Raw genomic sequence first — 21,441 nt, 5'->3', positions numbered from 1 at the left:
CAGGATCTTGCCTGGATGTTTCCCTGAGATCAAGTCCCTTGTTCTTAGTATACTGTGTATCTTTCTATGTTTCAAGCCAATTAAGAATACCCTGAATACAATATCTTCATACTTGACATTCAAGTCAAACTCCATGAATTCATACTATTGTATTGGATCTAGAGACAAAAAAACGCCCACCTTGTTATTTTAGACGGAATTGAAATCATGAAATAGAAGAATATCGATCAGGAACTGAGCTAAGAGAACGGGAGTATGTGGGAAAATGTAGAATGCTGTATGTGTGTTAGAGATACAGATTAATAGGAACATTTATTGAAAACTTGTCATCCTATATTGAAAGCTCAACTTAAGCATACAGTTTTCCAGTTACTTTGCTTACCTATCACTTCTGATCACAAATTCTCTCATGTGTATAGTATCTTTGAATAAATCACACGATTTGCAGATACTTAACATCTTAAGGAAACACAGTCTGCGTCTACATTTTTCATTCTATGTGACAAACCCTTATTTTTTGTTTCCCTGTTTCCTGAATAAATGTATTCCTAGAAACAGGATATTGACAGCAAATCTCAGTGTAATTTTCATTTTGTAAATTTCAAATATAATATAAATTTTGTATTGACTAGTCATTTTTAAAAAATGAGTGATAATCATGAACACAATATTTTGATGCCTTTATGTTAATTGAGAATTACTATGGTAGTTCATGTGTCTAATTGACTTAACTATTATATTATTCATGTATAAACATTGCATTGCACTATTTATTTTTATATATAAAATAATCCCCAAAGGTTTACTTTAAAGGAATAATAGGGGAGTTGTCTTTATGTTCCAAACTTTATATTTACTTCATTAAAAGGACTAGAAACACATGATGTTTACTAGAGCAATTTAAAAGTTGAGAACGTATTTCTAAAGAGAATGGATTTATTGATTAAAACATAGGATAGAGTAAAAAAAAGTCAGGTTTCTTGCTTGACACTGCATAAATTTCATATGAATGTAGCTCAAGATGAGACTCACAGATAAATTAATATTTATATTACTGAGATTTACATCACAATATAAGCAATATAGGTATTTTAAGGAATTGGTCATTCAAAGCCATAGATACATAATGGATGAAGAATGGAATTGAAAATAGCAAAGGGAAAACAATTCAACATGCAGCTATTATGATTTCATAATACTAATGGAAGTAATGGAGCTTTTCCCTTTCTGAAGAAGAACGTTTAGCCAGTAATTTCAGTGTAAGTCATTAATTGCAATGAGTCTAAATTCTTTTCCTCTGAGATATCCAAGAGTACTATACTCATCCTCTGAAGAGTAAATAAGTAATTATTTTCATTAGCTTTGCTTAATATTAATTTACTTGTAGTAAATAGATTTAAATGTCTTCTCTTTCTCTCAATTTAATAACATACATTTCTGTCTCTTTCTGTTTCCTCTTACAAGCCTGAAATCACTATTTCAAAGTAGTATAAGCAGGAAAACAAAATAACCTGATACAACAATCAAAAATCCTAAATTATGTGAAAAAATCCACAATATAAAAAATAAATCTGAGGAAGAGAAAAACAATGACAGAATAACCACAGAAAATTATCCTAGTAATCACTAATGAAACAGAGATTTAGAGTCCTAGCAGGTACTCTAGGTCTAGAGGGTCACATCAAATCAGCTATAATTATAGCTATGCAGCTATAAATATAGACATAATTATAGACATACAATTAATGAGAAGATTTCATACCGTCTTCACAAGAAAACAGAAATCTATGAAAAGGTGCCAGCCAGGAATACACTGGGCAACACATTCAAAAGCACATGTGCAATGTGGAAATAAAAGGGCAACATGGAAAAAAGCAGGAACAGAAGTGTACATCAGAGAAAGCCACATCCATACACATAGACAATTCACCATACCACTGGACAGTCCAAATGGTCACTGGAACCACAAATATTAACATCACAACATCTCACCACAACTGATTTCTATTCCTACACTTAATGGACTCGACAAAAATGCAATTCCAGAAAAACAAATCACAACAGGAAACCAAACCAAGACCCTGGAAATCAACCAAGAACATAGAGAGTCACATATTAATATCATAGCTCCCCCAAAAGAAAGCCTCCAAATGGACAGAACAAATCAGAAAAATACAAGAAAAGTGATGACAAAGTAATATAATTCACATAGTAATTAACCAGGCATTAGAATAGACAATCAAGGACCTAGAAGATAGTTATCAAATGTATTACAGATACTGCTGAAAAATGTGATTAATGGAAAGATAGAAAACATCTACAAGGAAATTTGTGAACAAGATGAGACCAACCAGTCATTAGGAAAATAATTCATGGAGACTTCAAACAGAAAGATAAATAAATTCTGAGAAGGCAAGGGAGTTCAAGAAAAAATGGATGCCTAATTAAAAGATATGAGAGAAGACACAGCTAATAAAACAACCCTTACATTTCCCCCAACTAAAGAAAAAATGTACAGAAAGTCCATACAAGACCTAAAACAAAGCTTTAATAAGGAGACAGAACCCCTAAAAATGACCAATTAGAAGACAGGGAAATCAAAAACAGAGTAGAAAGTCTCCACAGCAAATAGATGAGATAGAAGATAATCTCAGGGTCAAAGACAGAATAGATCTAATAGGAAAGTGGAAATAATCATTTAGAACAAATCCAAGAAATAAGAAATGATCTTGCCAGAACTTCAAGACTCAGTTAGAAGATCAAATTTCAGGGAGATAGGTATCAGGAAGGAGAAGAGCAAGAAACTAAATGGATGGGAAGCATATTACAGAATTCTAGCAGAGAACATGCCAAACATCCAAAGAGAAAGGCTCATTCAGAGAAGAGAAGCCTTTAGAAACCAATCAGAATTTTAGAACTGAACAATCCACCATGATATCATAATCCATTAGAGGATTATTAAAGATCAAGTAAAGGATTCTTAAATATGCCATAGAGAAAAGATTGATTATTTATAAAGGATATACAGTCAGAATAAGAAACAGGTTTCTTAGTTGATTTGGTAAAAAGGAAAGCCTGGCATTATATATGACAAACATTAAAGATAAACAACTACCAACCATGAATACAGTCCCAAGCCAACTCTCCTTTACATTTAAAGGATATATAAACATATTTCATGACAAAGAAAACTTGAAACAAGGTATGTCCACCAAATTATCAGAATAGAATATAATCAAATATATATTAAATATAGAAGATCAAGGAGAAGAGGAACTATTTATATAAAATGCTCCCTACCAGAGAACAAGGTAAATATGTTAAGAGTAGATGAGGCACAGCTCCTAATAACAGGTGTATAACATATCAGGACTTATTTCAGATATTTCTGTCTTAAAGCTCAATATCAATAGACTTAAATTTCCAAATAGAAGACATAGATTAGATAGTAGTATCAAAAACCAAGATGCATCCATCTAGTATCTATGAGAGACACATTATCAAACACATTCTATGAAACTAGAATTAGACTCCTCCCCAAATAACATAGGGATTCACCAAAGAAAGAGAACTATGAACCAAACTCTTTGATAAGCATTAATGCAGAACTTCTTAATAAAATTCTCACTAACCAGTTTCACCAAATAACAAAAAAAATCATATGGTATGATCAAATAGGATTCATGTTGGATACGATTTGATTCAATATTCTTGTCAATAAACATAATACAAACCATCAGCAGAAGCAGGGACAAAAAACAAATGATCGTCAATAGGGTGTAGAAATAGCTTTTAACAAGCTCCAATACCCCTTTATGATTAAAAGGTCTGAGAACCTAGGAATGCATGGAACATTCCTCAATATTAAACTGAGTATGTATATGATAGAGATAATCAGCATTTAGATAAGTGTGGAAGCATGAACTCATTAACATGAAGAATTAAAAGGATGTTCACTCTCTACTACTCTTCAATATGGTAGTGGACTTTCTTGCAAGAGCAATAGACAAAAGAAAAAAATAAAGCAGATCCAAATAGGGAAGAAGTAAAACTATCCCTTTTTACAGATGAAATGACCCTGTATTTAAAGGACCCTATGGATTCCTCCCTCAAGTTAATAAATGTGATGCTAACCTTCATCAATGTAGCAGGATATAAAAACCACAAGAATCTGTAGTTTTTCTGTTACCAACAATGGGAAAATCCACGCTGAAATCCAAAAAACGACCTCATATACTAGCCTCAAAATCAAATCAAATCTAAACAAAACAAAACAACAACAACAAAACTAGGAATTAATTAACTAAAATCGTGAAGGACCTATATGTGAAAACTTTAAAAATATAAAAAGGGAAATTGAATGAGATTCAAGGAAATAGAAAGTCTTTCAATGTTCCTAGTTGGAAGAATTAACATTTTGAAAACTGCAATACTTCCCCTAAACAATTGGCAAGGGAATACTCATCAAAATCCCAACAATATTCTTCAATGTAGAAGAGAAAGCAATGCAACTATAATATGGAATTACAAAATTACATATGAAACAGAAAGCTTAGAAATGAATTCATGGGCCTATAGTCATCTTACACACACAAACACTCACACACACACAAACACACACACACACACAATGGAATTATATTCACCCATCAGAAAGATGACTTTTCACCAGTGGTAAGGAAAATGAAAGGTTTGGGAAAATTATATTAAGAGAAAAGAGAAAGGAATGCAGACTCAGAGCAATATAGTTTTCATGGATTCATTCATTTATTGTAGCTAGAAGATGCATACAAATCTATAAGTAAACAAGACAGATTCTACCTCGTCCATTATAATGGCCATTACTAAGAAAACTAACAATAGCAAACGCTGGCATGGATGTAGCCAATTGGGAACTCGATTACACTGTTGATGGGAAATTAAACATGTTCAACCACTGTGGAATGCAGTACGGAGTTTTCTGAAAAGAGTAAATGTAGATCTCCCTTAAGACCCAGTAATTCCCCTTATGGGCAGTAATACAATAAATAACAAACAAGCTCACATGAAAGCTACCAGTATATACATGATCAGGGCTCAGGCCCATAGTTCAAGGACTGGAAACAAATTACCACTGCTGGTATTTGTTTCCACAAATATGAACCGTTTTATATAAGATACCAAATCAACATATATGCAGTAGCTAGATTAGGACTCAAATGTAGTGGGTGATAAAATGGCTCCTTTGTTGAATGTTAGGAAGAGATGTATGTAGTCCATGAAAAGGATATTTTTTCTTGTTGCTGTTCGAGGGGCTTGAAGTCTGGACTTGGGCACTATCCCTGAACTCTTCAACTCCAGGTGGGTGCTCTACCACTTGAGCGAGAGTGCCACTTCTGGTTTTCTGATCTTTAAATGGAAATAATAGTCTTTCTTGCCCAGGCTGTCTTTGAACTGTTGTCCTCAGATCTCAGCTTCCTGAGTAGCTAGGATTACAGCTGTGATTCACTGGCATGATTTTTAGAAAAGAAAATCCATCTCTTCACCTGTGTCTAAACCTCAGATATTACTATTAGAACACATCACCTTCACCTCATTTCATCAAACATTTGTAAATTTTCTCTTTTCCTTCATGTGGTAATACTGCAATCAATATTAACTCAGCTGGGGGACTGGATCAATTGTACGGTATTTGCTAGCACCTAATTTAAGAACTTTTACATCAAAAGAAATGAAACCCTCATTTTGAATAATTGTTTTCTCTTTTTATTACAAATCTGTGCTTGATTACTTCCTAATGTGATATTGGACTTCCTAATAGAGTGATGAAATTTTCTTTCTTTTCAACCTTCTCCCACATGTGGTCAAATATTTAAGAGTTCAAAGATTTGCACTGATAATTGATTAAGCTGACTTCTAAGAAAATGTGCCTTTCTGGAATTTGGTCTTCTTTCTTGTTCTTACATGCACAAGCGTTCTATGATTTATTTGTTCTACAAGGAATTCTACATTCCAATCTTTGTGTGACCAATTTTAGTCTCCCTGATTAGTCTTTCTGTCCTTTCTCTGGAGTCTCATTTGAGTCTGCCTTATAAAAAATATATTAGTTATCAGCTAAATGATTCTCAGCTTCTGTTTATTGCCTGACTTCATGTAGGCTATGATAGCAACCCTGCCTGACTGTGCTTACTGGAGTGTATGTGTGTGTGTGTTTTGTTTTAGATGTCTAGGATTACTATTCAAGGTAGAAGTTTCTCTGGGCCCCTGTGATCCCCTGGCCTAGAGTCAATGGGTTTTTCTCCTAAAGATACAAAGAACAATTGACTAAATTCCTGTTAATTGTCTCAAAATGAGGCAATCAGGCATCCTTGCAAAGCCATCAATAATGCTTTATAACCACTTACAGAAGTCATCTATCAAGATGGCTTTTCAAGGTTGACTGTGAAAAATGTTCATTTCCAAGTATGCACCACAAAGCAGAGCACATTCCTGGGATCAGACATTTGGAAGGAAGGTTACCTTTCCTTCCTTCTCTTATGATAGATCAAACCGTAATAATCTTCAGTTGTGGTCAGCCTGGAGCACATATTCCCAAGAATATTCTGTAGTGTAAAAGAGGACCAACTCTCAATGGTGTAAATATTTGTCTACTACAGACTGATTTATCTTGCTTTTATCTATTGTTATTTTCATTACTTTAAACACATGGATAATTTATATTGGGATTAGACAAAGGATTAATGGAATAAACATTCAGTTTACTTTCATAGATCCAATATAATACACTTAACCCATAATGGACAAATAAATGCAACTCTAGAAACAATGTCAGGAATACAAAATAAGCCTTAATACATATAATCTGGCACACATACACCATCATCTACACAAAAATTCAGTCTCTCTGTAAATATTTATTTGGTATGAAATAATAAAAATTTAATTAATGAATATGACTTTCAAGAATCATCTGAAACAGTCCCCATATATATAATTGTAAATAATTTTATAGATGTCACCTAGACAAGAATTTAACATGCATGTAGAAATCAAATTTCCACAATTTAAGCTATATGAGAGGGGTCATACCCTCGTGTACTATGTGGTGTGAATTTTACCACAGTGATGAACCCTTCCAACTAATACCAAGAGTCATGTGCAATAATTTATTATTTGATGTTAAGATGGGTGCTAAGTGTAGAATACACTTTGAATTATTACATTAAATTACAGAAATGAAGCAATAATGATATGTTATTTGTTTAAACTCTAATGCTTCTCAATTTTACAATTCATAAATATATTATTAAAATTATTTTCACTTTCTTCTTTTCTATAGCTGCTGAAATTAAAATTATATATTAAACATTCAATATTAAGAAATCAATAAGTAACTATTATTAAAATGATAAACTATTAAACTCTGATTTGAATTATACTTCTAACAAATTGTGATCTAAACAACTCAATAGAATTAAGGGCGATCATTTTTAAACTTATTAGCTTGTTTTTTTTAATTTTATTTTTTGGGTCCGATCGTGGGGCCTGAACTCTGGGCCTGGGCGCTCTGCCTCAGCATTTCAGCTCAAGGCTAGCGCTGTACAACTTGAGACACAGCACCACTTCCGGCTTGTTTCTTTTTGCTTATGTGGTGCTGAGGAATCAAACCCAGGGCCGCAGGCATGCACGGCAAGCACTCTACTACTGAGTCACCTTCCCAGCCCAGCAGCTTGTTTTTTGTTTCCTAATTGTGTCATTTGTTATTCTTGGTCTAAGCCATCTCTTCATCTTAATTGTTTAGTTTTCTATTTTATCTCTATTGGTTTGCTGATTATGCATTTTGTTTAAACTTTTTAATGACTGACATGAGGCTGAAAAGCTGTATGGTAGTTTATTACTTGCTATGTTATTGTAAAATTACTCCTTTCCACAGCTCTTCTACTCTACGATACTACAGTATTTCCCCCAGTCGCATCTCCTGTATCGCTGCTCTCATATATTTTATTTTATTTTTTATTTAAAGTTCCAGTATCGTTTTTAAAAAGTACTAAATCTTTTAAATATCATCACTTACAGTATTTTAAGAATTCAAGAATGAAAAAAATCACATATAATCACTCCAAAATGCTTTAAAACTAGGAAATGATAAAACAGGCCACTGTGAAGTAAATTTTCTTCTACTTTCAAAATTATTCTGAAAGCCTTGTGCTGGTTTGTCACACCTGTAATCCTAACTACTCGGGATACCTACTCAGGGGCCTGAGATCTGTGGATAACATTTGGAAGCCAATCAGGGCAAAATAAATTCATGAGATTATTTTTCAAAAATTTTAATGAACTAACAAAGGGCCAGAAATGGAGATGTAGCTCATATAGTAGCTCACCAATCTAGAGAGAAAGACATAGCGAGACCTTGAAGCCCTGATTTCAAACTCTGAGCATGCCAACACGCAGGAATGCACACACACTCACTTTTTCAAAATATCTTCATATCAGCGTTTTGCATTAATTTATTTGTTAACGATATTATTTGGGTAAAATAGGCAAAATAAACTCTTCCATCTCAAAACATTTTTATACAATTTTGTTGTAAAAATACTGTACAGAATGGTTATAGTTACATGAGCAAAGTAATAAGTACATTTCATATCAAGCATTGTTACCTCCTCCTTTGTTTTTCCCCACCATTCCTTCCCTTCCACCTCCACAAGTACACTCCTCACACCTCCAAGCCCCACCCAATGTCCCCAGCCTAAATTGTAAAATTCGTTCTTCAAAATATTGTCTTGTGCATCTATTGTTATACAATGGGTCAAACTGTATTCCTATTTAAGCATGTTGTTTTGTCCCTTTCTTTCCCCAAATTAGAGAAGTGTATATACAAGATGCAGGTGCACCAACATCAAGTAAAGTGAAAACAGGGGTTATGTTGTTGGGGAGGAACACATAAAAAAAAAAGAAATCACGTTGTACATTATAAATATGTGAGAAACAACAGCAAGAAAGAAAAAACCACTTGTGTCTCTATCTTGGGGGTCATTTAGCTTAACATCTACTTATGTAGTCATATACACATAGCTTTTCAACTTTTCTGCTTATCCCAGACATATACTAGTCATTGCAAATAAGGGATACCATGGGACCTATGTTTCTTTGGACTTGGCTTACATCAGTTAATATAATTTTTTTCCAAGTCATTCCGTTTCCTAAAAATTGGGCGATGTCATTCTTTCTGATGGAGGCATAGAATTAATATATATACACATATATATGTATATATATAGTATATGTGTGTGTGTACACACATATACACACAGAACATTTTCCTTTTTTGTTTTTTAGAGCAACTTAGTTTTCCACCTTCATCATTTTTTCAAATGTTTTTATTGTGATTAAATGATTACATAATTTCCCATATTCACAATATTGTGGGATAGTGATGCTTAGTTAAAGTCACAAACACATTCTAACTTTGATGGAGCAAATTGTCTATCATGGTCTACAATACTTATGAGTTCTATGAGCTTTGCAATAGAGTTATTTCCTCCATATGTATAGTTTTTTGTTTTGAAATATGTATATTTCTTTTGTTTTGTATAGTGTCTGCTGTTCCCTCTTTCCCACTTGTTCCCTCCTTCCCTTCAGTGACATTGAGTTGCTTAGTTCATTTTGGTCAATGTCCAATGTCCAGTGCAGCTGATGGATCCCACTGTTGCATGTTTTTCCCTGATTCCTTCTAGTTCTGTGTCATCTTCCTGGTTTCCCTTCAGTGTGCAAATATGATCAGCAGAATGAGGATATTTAGTAGTGATTCGACCAGATGAGTGGAAGTCCTTGGTTTCTTAAGTGTTGTTAATTTTGTTGTATCATCTTACATTTTGGATTTAACATCCACTTACCATGGAGACCATGTGCTGTTTGTCTCTTTGCTTTTGTCTTACCTCGCTCAACATGATTTCCTGTAGCTTGATTGATTTCCCTGCTAATGCCATTATTTTGTCTTTCTAATGGCTGGAACATATTCCGTTGTGTATAGTTACCACAGTTTTTGGATCCATTCATCTCTGGTGGGACATATGGGTTGTTTTCATATCCTGTATATTGTGAACAGTGCTGCAATAAACATGGAGGTGCATGTATCCTTGAATATTGGTACCTGTTGTTCAGAATAGATGCCTAGAAGTGGTATGAGTGAGCCATAAGGAAGGTCAATAATTAGCTTTCTGAGGACTCACCAGATTGCTTTCCAAAGTGGTTGTGTAAGTGTACATTCACACACACACACACACACACACACACACACACACACACACACACACAGAACGTTTTCTTGATCCATTATTCTACTGAGGGGCATCGGGGTTGGTTCCGTATCTTAGCTATGGCAAATAATGCTACAATAAACGTTGTTGTGGTGGTAGTTTTAGTATGGACTTATTTGTGATCATTTGGGTGAATGCCCAAAAGTGGGATTGCTGTGTAATAGGGGAGCTCTATGTGGAGTCTTTTGAGGAAGCTCCAAACCACTTTCCAAAATGGATGAACAAGTTTACACTCCCACCAAGAGTGCAGTAGGCTTCCCTTCTGGCCACATCCCATCCAGCATCAGTTGGTGTAAAAATATGGAACGATTCATTAATTTGCGTGTCATCCTTGTGCAGGGACCATGCTAATCTTCTCTGTATGTTCCAATTTTAGTGTATGTGCAGCCAAATTGAGCACAGAACATTTTTTATATATAAAGTGTAATTTATTGTCTTAAACTAGACAATTCAACAAAAAGTAAGTTCAAAAAATTGTGAAATTTTGCAACCATGTATTTCTTACATAAGCACACATTTAAGAATAAAGTCAAGATTGACATGACAAAAAACAAAATAATTCCAGATATTTGTTGTTCATGAGATGTGTAGGAGGAGGAATTCAATTATTCTACACAAGGCACCTGTCATAATGATCATTGCAGCAAATGTTAAGGTTTGTTAAAAGTTTTAATGATTTAAATATGTTTCATTTTGGGATTTGCTTATATATGCAAAATTAAGACTGGTAGGTCATAAATTTTTTCGATAAAGTATATAATATTTCCGGTAGCATGTACTACTAAGTATGTACATTTCAGAGTTTATAGAAACTTTGCTAATGAGAAGTTGCAAAGACTGTGTAAAGAAGCAGAGTGAAGAGTTAAGAATTTAAGTACACAGTTTCTGATAAATCTTTAGGGCTCCCTTAAGTTATATGTTAGTGATGAACAAATAATGATAAAAGCCACATACACATGATGAGATTATCTATAAATAGTAATCTTAGTGGGTAAATTTAAAGGCTACTCATAGCTTAATCCAGTTTTAAATGTACAGGAATATGAGAAAATAGTAAAATCTACTATGTACTTTTCAAATACTGAAAAACCTGGTAATTGTTTTGTTTTTTATTTTAGGAATCATTAATATATAATTATTGTTTTCTTTATTTATAGCATTTTTTCCTTGTTGTAATATAATACAACTTTTTGTGAGTCGTGATTAAGAGGTACTTTGAGAATATTATTGGGATGGCCACACCATTTTTCAGAGGTGCATGTGAATTTACAAATAGCAAAACTAAAAACAAAATATTGATTAAAAATTATATCAAGTAGAGTCTGAATCAGGAGTGTTGATTAATGTCCACACCTAAAATCTTAACCCTAGGCTGAAGTAGTGGTATTACAGTGTTGAGGCCACAAAATTGAGAAACTGTGTTTTGTTTTGTTTTGTTTTTTGCTTTGGTTTTGTTGGTTGTGGGGTTTGAACTCTGGGTCTTGGGTAGTGTCCCTCCGCTCTTCAGCTCAAGGCTAGCGCTATCACTTGATCCACAGCAGCACTTTCATCTTTTTCTGCTTATGTCGTGCTGAGGAATGAAATCCAGGACCTCATGCATGCAAGGCAAGCACTCTACCACTGAGCCACCTTCCCAGCTCCTGAGAAACTGTGATTTAAAAAATCATCTGAACAATATTTGCTTTCTGCTTTGGGTTATATAATGAAATATGTGAACACATTGTTATATTTTTGTGAATTGTCATACTTCTAAATTTATACTAACTACAGCCAATTTATCCTTTTCAAAGTCAAGAAATATTTCTGAGAGTTTGCTTCTGTGAAGACTGTTTTTGCATTTATAATTTCTTCTGAGCCATTTTTATTTATTATCAAAATCACTTTATATTTTATTTTGATGCGTTATCATACATCAAATACCATCAAATGTACATGTAGAGTCTCAGAATAGCAGTATGAATATCCTCATACACCTCTTGTTTATCTGTTACGCACTTTAATATTATGATATTTTTCTCTCTCTTTCACTCTCTTCATTTCTGCTCTTTCTCTTTCATGCTCCATGTCTGCTACTTAGAATTTCTGCTGGTCTACTATTATCCTTCAGGATCCACTGGTTTTGTGGGAACATGATAGGGACCATCAGTTACCCTTGCATTCTTTAAGAGTTATAACAGTGACGTGAAATTATTCTTTGCCATTCTAAATGGCAAAACAACAGATCTAGGAATTCCTTTTCACTTTTAGTACTATTATAAATTTTATCTCATACGAATCATTGGGACTGATAATATACTTTTAGCCTGGGACCTAAAAGTTCTTTTTCATTTACAAACAACCTTTTTCTTTTATTATCAGTAAGTAACAAAAACAAAGCTATCCTTTGGGAAAGTAGGCTGAAGTTGTTCACAGTGATGAAAAACAAGTTAATGGGGGAAGTGTGTACAAAGGATACCCCTCATATAACACAGATGCTTAGAGCAGTTTATCATGCACACTTTTTGATAAGGACAATGTGCTGGGAACTCTAGATTAAATCACTGAACACCTGATATATATATATATATATATATATATATATATATATATGTATATATGTATTTTTATTTATATATGCATATATATGAATATCGGCCCATATATGTACACATGAATGTTACTATACACACAAATACACACATAAGTACACACATGTACACATGCACAAATGGAAAAAGACACATAGATATAGCCAACACAGGTTTCACTAGTTGTTGAATATGCCTTAGACAGAATGCTTGGAAACAAATGTGTTGAAGATGTATTCGTCTCTAAGAGTTCTTTTACCACTCCTCTTATCTCTTCCAACTGGTACGTTTAGAGAGATTCGACTTGAAAAATGCAGGACAAGTGATAGCAAGTAACTCGGAAATCTCAATACGTATAGGTCATATGGTGTCTCCCTGCTCCCCATGGAATGCTTGCTCTTGTAGACACTCTCAACAGCCAAAGTAGCAGGACAATATCCTTGTTAAGAATAAAGTTATAAGGCTTTAAATGGCATCCTTCCTTGGGCTCTTTTCCAACAGTGAGCATCAATTCCTAAGCAGATGAGTGACTCCTGAGAAGACTGGAGTGCAGGTCAAAATTTAACCAACCCATATGAAAAGTCTAAAGTGAGCAATTCTGACTGAGGTCGAGACGATGTCCTGGCAACGAAAATGAGAAAAAAAGAAAGTTTTTAATGTATTAAAATTTGAGAATAATTTGTAACCTGTCAATAAATGTGTAGAACACAATTATACCAACTGACAATAGATGGAGTGCATTTCATTTATATGCTTTTGGACTTTGAAAGTGTTTTTAAGTGTGTCTACACAAGTAGAATCAGCATGAAACAAGCCAGCATTTCTTCATTTAAGATGCAAGGAAAAGATACAGGTTGACCCATTGTAACAATGAGATTTGCAAGATACTATTAGAGGGAGTTGTTGGGGATGGTTGAAGGTAAGGAATAGTAGGGGAAAAACAAAGGAGGTGGCAACAATGCTCAATAAGATATGTACTCATTACCTTACTTATGTAACTGTAACCTCTCTGTACAGTACTGAGCTTCTTCAGTAAAAATGCTGGAAAAATTGGTTAATCACTCATAGAAAACTAAAACTATATCCTTATATATCATCCTGTATCAAAGACCTCGGAGTCAAAGCAGACACACTGAAAACATTACAGATTGGAGTAGGACATACCCAAGGTCTCCTATGCAGAGGCTGAAATTTTCTTAATAGAGACCCAGAAGCACAAGAAATCAAAGAAAGTTTGGACAAATGGGATTGTATGAAATTGCAGAGCTTCTGCTTTGCAAAGGACATAGCTAGCCAGATCAATAGAAAGCCCATTGATGGGAGAAGATCTTTGCTAGCCATACAATAGAGAAGGGTCTCATATCTCAAATATATGTGGAATTCAAAATATTAAATCCCCCAACAACAAATCCTAAAAGAAACAACTGCCCAATAAATAAGTGGACTAAAGACTTCAAGACAAACTTCTTTGAAAAGAAAAGAAGGAAGGCCAATAGACACATGAAGAAATGCTCAACCTCCCAAGCCATAATAGAAAAGCAAATCAAAACAACATTGAGATACCACCTCAAGCCATTTAGAATGGCTATAATGAAGAACTCTAATACCAACAGATCCTTCAGGGGATGTGGCCAGAAGGGAACCTTACTGCATTGTTGGTGGGAGTATAACTTATTCAACTACTTTGGAGTAGTATGGAAGTTCCTCAAAGATTCCACCTAGAACTTCCCTATGACCCAGCAATCTACCTTTTGGGCATTTACCCAAATGATCACAAACAAGACCGTACTAACCCTACCAGCACAACTATATTTATTGCAGCATTATTTAACATAGCTAAGATAGGCATCAACCCAGATGCCCCTCAGTAGATGGATGGATCGCGAAAACGTGGTATTTAACCAAGTCCTAATCTTAAAGAGGGAAATGGTTTGGATAGAATGATCGGAGAGAGATTACAAAAAACGAACAAGAAAAAATGGAAAAACCAAAATTTAAATTTAAGTAGTGAAACACTTAAAAATTATGTAAGTTTAAACAAATGATATTGAGAGAAGAAAAGGATAAGATGAGAAGAAGGGATGGATTGAAAGGAGAAATGAAAACTAAAAAATAAAAATTCTTAAAATTAGTTACTTGAAAATTATATACATATAAAGAGATAATACTGCTGTTAAAGAATTTAGGCCTAAGAGGTTGTGAATTGAGTAATAATTTTCTGGATTAAATGTGTACACAATGGGGTATAAGGTCTAATAATCAAAGACAGGTATATATCTGGGAATGAACCGAACAGCAATTTAGTCACACAAAAAAAGAAAGAAACAGAAAAAAATGAAAAGAATACTTAAAAAGGGCCAAAAGTTCAGAAGAGATTTAAAAAAGCACAAACACACACACCTATACACCTAAAATAAAAATTATGGGAGGAAAATAAGATTAATAGAAAACAATTTTAACAATTAATTTTTTTAAAAGGTTCAAAAAAGAGTTCTTTGATTGCAACAATGAGATGTACAATTCATTATGTCGAAAAACGAACTTAACAACTTTGGTGGGGGGTGGGAGAGGGTCGGTTGGGAGGAGGGGGAAGTATGGGATGGGATGGGAAGGGGAAACAACAAGGAAGCAACAATGCTTGATAAGAAATATACTCATTATCTTGCCCATGTAATTTTAACTCCTCTGTACTGTATTCTCACAATAAAAAATTAAATTAAATTTAAAAAAAGAGTTCTTTGATTTTTTTTGGGGGGAGGATGGGGGCAATGGGATGATTGTGTATCTTCCGTGTCCATAACCAGTCTCTTGGTGGAGTCTCTGGTCTGCTTGTGGTGTTTGGTTTTCCTGTGGCTTGATTGTTTTCTGAAGTCAGTGTTTGAGCAGGCAGAAAAATGCTTTGCCTAACCCAATGTTTTGTTATCCTTCTCCCAGGCTAGTTCAGTGGGAGGTAGATTTGCTTTCAGTATCCCAAAAGAGGGAGAAGGGAGTTTCCTCTAGTTTGAAGATGCTGTGATGAGATTAGGTTATGGGTAGAGTTGAGGCCTTTCAGCAATCAGTAGCTTTTCCTTGCTGGGCTAGCTAATGAGACTCTCAGAAAGCCCAGCTTGAGCCATTCTCAGGGTTTATGTTTACTGAGTTTCAATTGTTTGTCTAGGCTGCTGTAGGGAGGGGCAGCCTCTGGCTCTGTTTACCCAGTGGTGAAAATCATTCCTCAGGGGGCAGATTTTTCTCTGTCTGGGCTGGTTGACTTTCCCCTGGGTAGAGCTGAGCCTGGCAGGTCACGGCAGATTCCTGTGACCTGCTAAATGGCACATTTGTTTGCTTCCAAGGCCTGAGTTGGAGCTAGTTGCTCAACTGGGCCTTTGTTAGTATCAAAGATGGAGATCTCCAGTGGTAGGTGACACGCAGCCTTCCCTCCTCTGCTCCCTGAGAAGAAATGAGGAGATCAGGTTTCTACTCATGCCAGAATCTTGTTCCGGGACAGTTTTTGGTCTGTGATCTGCAGGATGAATATATCTGCTCCTTGTCAGTTCTTGATTGTGTTGGGTAGAATCCACTTGTCCGCCACACCTGGAGCCTTTGTCCCAGATTCTCTCCGTAATTATGGCTGCTAAGAGTGTCTCTGCTTCCAACTCTGCCACTTCAGCCATGGCTAGCTGCATGTGTTCAGATCTGTTTCCTTGCTTGGATTTTCCCTCTCTGTCCAAACTCTCTGCATTGAGATGACACACTTGGTGTGACTCTGTAGCCTAAAACTGTTCACTGGAATACTAAAATGCTTTCTATAGGAGAGTATGTTTAGCCTTCAGCTTCTCCTCTGCCATCTTCCTCCGAATCTCATGATTTTTTTTTTATTGTAAAGATACTATACAGAGGGTTACAGTTACATGAGTGAGGTAATGAGTACACTTCCTCTTGAACATTGTTACCCCCTCCATTGTTTTCCCCCTACCATCCCCTCCCTCCCTCCCTTCCCCAAGGTTCTTTTTTTTTTTTTTGATTGTGACTAAGTGATTACATAATTTCAAAGTCACAAGTTCATTCTAACTTTCCTGAAGCAAGTTGTCTATCACAGTCTGTAATATATAACAGTGTTCACATGTTAAATACCATATTTGTGATCAGCAGCATGGGGATATTTAGTAGTGGTTCAACCAGATGAGCGGGAGTTCTTTGTTTCTTAAGTCCTGTTAGTTTTGTCATATCACCTAACATTTTGGATTTAGCATCCACTTCTCAGGGAGACCATGTACCGTTTGTCTCTTCGTTCTTGGCTTACCTCTCTCAACATGATTCCTTCTAGCTCCATCCATTTCCCTGAAAATGCCATTATTTTGTCATTTCTAATGGCTGCATAATATTCCATTGTGTATAGATACCACAATTTTTGGATCCATTCATCTGTGGTGGGGCATCTAGGTTGTTTCCATATCCTAGCTATTGCGAACAGTGCTGCAATAAACATGGAGGTGCACGTGTCCTTGTATACTGGTTCCTTTTGTTCAGGGTAGATGCCTAGAAGTGGTATGACTGGGTCATAAGGGAGGTCAATCTTTAGCTTTCTAAGGACCCTCCAGACTGCTTTCCAAAGTGGTTGTATAAGTGTACATTCCCACCAGCAGAAATAGGGTTCCTCTTTCTCCACATCCCCTCCAGCATTTGTCGTTGGCTGATTTGTGGATGTGGGACATTCTGACTGGGGTAAGGTGGTATCTCAGGGTTGTCTTTATTTGCATTTCCTTCACCACCAGAGATGATGAACATTTCGTCATGTGTTTCTTTACCATTTTTATTTCTTCATTTGAGAAGTCCCTCTTTAGTTCCCTTGCCCATTTACTAATTGGTTTGTTAGGTTTGGGAGGGATTAGTTTCTTGAGTTCCCTGTATATACAGGATGTTAACTCCTTGTCTGATATATTGCTGGTAAATATTTTTTCCCAATTAGTTGGTTGTCTTTCTAGCTTAGTTGCGATAGATTTAGCTGTGCAGAAGCTTTTTATTTTAAGGTAGTCCCATTTGTCGAGTCTCTCTCCAACTTGTTGTGACCCTAGGACTCTGTTCAGGAAGTTCCTTCCTGTGCCTATTAGTTTAAATGTCTTTCCTACTCTGTCCTGCAGGAGTTTCAGAGATTCGGGTTTAATATTAAGGTCTTTAATCCATTTTGAGTTGATGTTGGTGCATGGTGATAGGCTGGGGTCCACTTTTACTTTTCTGCATGTGGCTGCTCAGTTTTCCCAGCACCAGCGGTTGAAGAGGCTGTGTTTCTTCCATTGTATGTCTTTGGCTCCTTTGTCGAATATCAGCTGGCTGTAGGCCTGTGGATTTATTTCTGGATTTTCTATTCTGTTCCATTGGTCTTCGGGTCTGTTTTTGTGCCAGTACCATGCTGTCTTTGTTATTATAGCTCTGTAGTAGTGTTTGAAGTTCGGCATGGATAGCCCTCCCATATTGTCTTTATCCCCTAGAATTGTTTTGGCTAATCTAGGTCTTTTGTTGTTCCATATAAATTTTTGGACTGTTTTCTGTATTTCAGTGATGTACATCATTGGGATTTTAATAGGAATTGCATTGAATTTGTATATTAGTTTTGGAAGTATTACCATCTTTACTATATTAAGTCGACCTATCCAGGAGCATGGGAGGTCTTTCCATTTCCTAGTGTCTTCTGCAATTTCTTTCTTTAACTTTTTATACTTCTCATTAAATAGTTCTTTTACATCTTTGGTTAGGTTAATTCCTAAATATTTTATTTTTTGGGAGGTTATTGTGAATGGGGTTGCTTCCTTTATTTCCCTCTCTTCCTGTACATTATCAGTGTATAGGATGGCAACTGATTTTTGTGGGTTTATTTTGTATCCTGCTATTTTGCCGAAGTGACTTATGATTTCTAAAAGTTTGGGGATGGAGTTTTTGGGATCGTGGAGGTATAGTATCCTGTCGTCTGCAAAAAGGGATAGTTTAACTTCTTCTTTCCCTATGCGGATCCCTTTAATGTCTTTTTCTTGCCTTATTGCCCTGGCTAAGGGTTCTAGGACTATGTTGAAGAGGAGTGGAGACTGTGGGCATCCTTGCCTTGTTCCTGATTTTAGGAGGATTGGTTGTAGCTTTTCCCCATTAAGTATAATATTGGCTATTGGTCTGTCATAAATGGCTTTTATTGTTTTTAGAAATGTTCTTTCTATTCCTATTTTCTCCAGAGCTTTTAGCATGAATGAATGTTGAATTTTATCAAAGGCCTTTTCTGCATCTGTGGTGATAATCATGTAATTCTTGACCTTGGCTCTGTTGATATGTTGGATTACATTTATTGACTTACGTATGTTAAACCATCCCTGTGTCTCTGGGATGAAGCCTACCTGATCATAGTGTATTATTTTTTTTATGTGTTTCTGGATTCTGTTAGCTAGAATCTTGTTAAGGATCTTTGCATCTGTGTTCATCTGTGGCCTGTAATTCTCCTTTTTGGTTGGGTCTTTGCCTGGTTTGGGGATGAGTGTGATATTGGCTTCGTAGAATGAGTTTGGGATAGCTCCCTCCTTCTCTGTTTCTCTGAAGAGCTTGAGGAGTATGGGTATTAGTTCTTCTTTAAAAGTCTTATAGAATTCTGCTGTGAATCCATCTGGTCCTGGGCTTTTTTTTGTTGGAAGACTTTTGATAGCTTCCTGTATCTCATTATAGGATATTGGCTTATTTAATTGGTTAACTTCTTCTTTGGTCAGTTTGGGTAACTTGTATTTCTCTAAAAATGCATCCATTTCTGCCAGATTTTCTTCCTTTAGAGAGTATAGCTTTTGAAAGTAGTCTGTTAGAATTGTTTGGATATCTTGGGTACATGTTTTGATGTTTCCGGTGGCATCCCTAATCCTATTAATATGGGTTTCCTCTCTTCTTTTTTTAATTAATCTTGCCAACGGGCCATCAATTTTGTTTATTTTTTCAAAGAACCAGGTTTTTGTTTAGTTTATTTTGGTTATGGTTTTCTGATTTTCTAATTGGTTAATCTCTGCTCTTAATTTGGTTATCTGGCTTTGTCTAGTAGCTTTAGGTCCCATTTTTTCTTGTTTTTCTAGCTGTTTTAGTTGCCACATGAGATTATTTACTTGGTCTGTCTCCATTCTCTTGATGTGGGCACTGAGGGCAATAAATTTGCCCCTCAGGACTGCTTTTGCTGTGTCCCACAAGTTTCTTTGTGAGGTGTTTTCATTTTCATTGAGTTGTAGGAAATGCTTTATTTCTTCTCTGATCTCTTCTGTTACCCAGGCATTGTTAAGGAGTGTGCTGTTCAATTTCCATGTATTAGAGAAATTTCTGCGGTATGCTTTGTTATTGAGAGCTAGCTTGATTCCACTGTGGTCAGATAGGATACAGGGGATTATGTCGATCCCTTTGTATTTGCTTAAGTACCTTGCATGAACTATGATATGGTCTATTTTGGAGAAAGTTCCATGAGCTACTGAGAAGAATGTGTACTGTGTTGTTTTAGGGTGAAATACTCGGTAGATGTCAGTTAATTCCGCTTGAAGTATGGCCTCACTTAATTCGGTAGCTTCTTTGCCAATCCTCTGGTTGGTAGACCTGTCCTTTCGTGAGAGTGGCGTGTTAAAGTGTCCTAGTATTATCGTATTGGGATCTATTTTATTCTGTAAGTTTGAGAGCAGAGAGTGGCGTGTTAAAGTCTCCTAGTATTATCGTATTGGGATCTATTTTATTCTGTAAGTTTGAGAGCATTTGTTAGACATATCTGGGTGCACCAATATTTGGGGCATATAAGTTGATGATGGTTATATCCTCCTCTTGGATTGTTCCCTTTATTAATATGTAGTGTCCGTCCTTGTCTTTCTGTACTGATTTTAATGAAATGTTTATTTTGTCAGATATCAGGATAGCTACACCTGCTTTCTTACTGGGGGCATTTGATTGGTAGATCCTTTTCCACCCCTTCACTCTGAGTTTGTTTGTATGTTTGGCTGAGAGGTGGGTCTCCTGAAGGCAACAGATGGATGGGTCTTGTTTTCTGATCCAGTCCTCAGTTCGTTTTCTTTTAATTGACGAATTCAGCCCATTTATATTAAGAGAAAGTATAGAGAGATGCATTGTTGTCTCTGCCATTCCGTTTTCCTAAGTTTTTCTTCTTTCCTTTCCTCCTGTGCTTGCTCAGTTAGACTTTGAGTAATGCTTGTTTGGGGCAGGTCCCAGTTCCTGGTTGCTTCCTTCAGGTTGTGTCCCCCCTCTTAGAATTCTTTGTAATGCTGGCTTAATGTTTATGTATTCATTTAGTTTTTCTTTGCTATTAAAAGTTTTCAGTTCTCCATCGAATGTGAATGCTAGCTTTGCCAGGTATATCAGTCTGGGTTGGCATTTATTGGCTCTCAGGGCTCCTATGGTGCTTTCCCAGGCTTTTCTTGCATTCATTGTTTGTGTGGAGAGATATGCAGTGATTCTAATTTTTTTCCCGTTGTAGTATAGCTCCTTCTTCATTTTTGCTGCATGCAGGATTGTTTCCTTATTATTCAGATCTATCATTTTTACTATAATGTGTTTCTCCTGGGATCTTGCTTGTTGGGGGTTCT

At 35.7% G+C, this 21,441-nt stretch overlaps 1 non-coding gene across 1 annotated transcript; it reads right to left on the bottom strand.

Annotated features, from left to right (window-relative positions):
- Positions 1-10,595: 10,595 nt before the first annotated feature.
- On the bottom strand, positions 10,596-10,701 carry LOC122126038. The gene has a single exon (XR_006150850.1). It is a non-coding gene; the product is annotated as a U6 spliceosomal RNA (small nuclear RNA).
- Positions 10,702-21,441: the final 10,740 nt, after the last annotated feature.

This window comes from Dipodomys spectabilis, unplaced genomic scaffold, assembly GCF_019054845.1.
Source record: "Dipodomys spectabilis isolate Male_0828 unplaced genomic scaffold, ASM1905484v1 ptg000272l, whole genome shotgun sequence".
Classification (NCBI taxonomy): Eukaryota; Metazoa; Chordata; class Mammalia; order Rodentia; family Heteromyidae; genus Dipodomys; species Dipodomys spectabilis.
Note: the sequence above shows the minus strand (reverse complement) of the source record. Positions and strands in the feature narration are given on the sequence as shown.